The sequence below is a fragment of the Uranotaenia lowii genome, chromosome 2, assembly GCF_029784155.1.
Source record: "Uranotaenia lowii strain MFRU-FL chromosome 2, ASM2978415v1, whole genome shotgun sequence".
Lineage (NCBI taxonomy): Eukaryota > Metazoa > Arthropoda > Insecta > Diptera > Culicidae > Uranotaenia > Uranotaenia lowii.
Window position 1 is genome coordinate 274,235,308 of NC_073692.1, and position 2,238 is coordinate 274,237,545.

The 2,238-nt window shown below is 43.1% G+C and overlaps 1 pseudogene; it reads right to left on the reverse strand.

The window, feature by feature from the left end:
• Window positions 1-224: 224 nt before the first annotated feature.
• Window positions 225-1,249, reverse strand: LOC129742671 (eukaryotic translation elongation factor 2-like; annotated as a pseudogene).
• Between the last annotated feature and the right edge of the window lie 989 nt (window positions 1,250-2,238).

The following is a 2,238-nucleotide window of genomic DNA, read 5'->3' on the forward strand; positions in this document are numbered from 1 at the left end:
GAATGGTTCACTGTAGAACGTTAACTATAGAATTGGCTTGTGGTGAGGTTTAATGTCATTAATTCTAAACAAAATTGAGCTTTGGAAACTATAATAGTTCCAACTGTTTATTAAGAGCTGATGATAAGCTAAGCGTATACATTTGTTTACAATGTTGTGTAAATTTTTTAAACATTTTATCAAGAACTATTTTGGAATCTCATAACTGAAGGATAGTTAAACAATTACAGGTCACAGTTCTTGACAGCGACGGCAGCCTCATCATCATGAGTACTCTCGTACAACATCTCCATACGGTACTTTTGGGCAACGACAGGCGATGGCAGATGGATGGTAATCATCTGAATCAAAGCTTCTGCAGCTGGCAACCAAGTACGCATCACAACCTTGGTAACCTTGATCTTCTCCATCAGTTTGGGGATTTCATTGGTCTTGTATTATAGCATCGAATACCATATAAATCGGGTCCAACACGTATATAACGAACGAACGCTTGTTGTCGTCGTCCTTGACCTTGGCCCACTTCTTGGTCCTGGCTTTGAAGAAGTTCTCTTCCCACAGAAGGTTCATCAGCTTCACGACATCGATCTTGAACATCACCGAGTACATCTCAGCGAACTGTTTCAAAGTGAAGGCCCATCCGTGGAGACCGGATCCGAAACCGACGGAACCCTTGGAGGGATCGACACGATTTCTCACCCATTGGGCCACCATCGTCGTTGTAAGTGGCGATGATGACGTTCACGTTCTCCACAATACGCTGGAAGATCTGATACAGATCTTCGGCGTCCAATTGCAGCTCGAGCAAAGCACGGTCCATCTTGTTCATGAACAGTACCGGCCTTATACGTTCGGCCATGGCCTGACGCAGCGACGCACACGCCTGACACGCAATCAACGATGACGAGAGCACCGTTAGTGACACGCAGAGCGGCCACTCCGCTTGACGAGAAATCAACGTGCCCGGGCGAATCCTTGTTGGTGATAAACATCAGATCCTGCTCTTCCTGCTCGAAGTACATAGAGATGGCAGACGACTTGATCGTGATGCACCATTCCTGTTCGTCTTTGCGGGTATCGGTGAAACGGATTTCTCCGACCTTGGCACCGGCAATGATACCGGCTTTCGAGACCAGCAAATGCGTCAGAATGGACTTGCCGTGATCGACGTGGGGATGATGGACATGTTGCGGAAGTTCCGCTTCTTGTCCTTCATGGCACGGATTTCATCTACGGTGAAGTTAACCATTTTGGAAGTTTTTTGCTAGGATCTCTACACGATACCGAAAATCACACTTACACACCGTTTACGTGCATGGAGGCAAAAGAGAACGACGTTGCATTGATGTTGGCCCTCAACGAGAAGAGAATTAATAATCTTCATAATTATGCCCCTACAGTTACTGATTTTCAGCATTTGGCAAACATTTTAAAATGCACTTTTGAAAGTTTTTATCTACTTTTTCAAGTTTTAGTCCGTTAGGAAATAGACTTTTGAGTGTCTGAACACGAAACAATAAAGTGATTCACAAATTATAGCTGTTTTTTATGGTTAAATTAGCGTCCTTCTTAACGTGACCATTATGCCAGATATACTTGAACCGATATACACCACTGTAGAGGATATAGATAAAAAAGAAGATGATAAGAAATTAAAAAGAACTGAGCATCCACATGCATGCAAAACAGAAAAAAGTTCTGAGCGAAAAATCTTCTCTTGATCCAGAGAGTAAAAAACTCATCGATTTGGCTCCGCCCATTTCTCTGAAGCTCGGGTATTTGACGCTATAAAAAGAGCGTACCCAGCGCAGTTGGGCTCATTCGTTTAACTAATCTCAAAGTGAAAGCATCGCTTCCTGCAATATTCACCAAGAAGATGGTTCCTCCAAAATCCTCCAAGATGACGGTCCATCCATTCTCTAAGAAGAAGGCAACCAATGTAGAAAAAAATAGTCATGTTTGGTTCACCAGTTTTCACTGCTGCCAACAATTTAAGAGTTAATCTTGAAGTTCATTTCAGAATAATCGTAAAATTACGACAATGGCACAGTCGGTACGGTGAAGTGACCGTGTAAATTACTTCTTTGAGAAAAAATACAGAAGTAGATGCGCTAGTCACCGATGAGAATGCGGTTGACTTGAATGCGCTGGTTGAACTTATGAGTTCATGTAGCCAAAGTTGCACTAGTCACCGATGGGAAGGCGGATGACTTGAAAGTGCTGGAAAAAGCTGGTTTC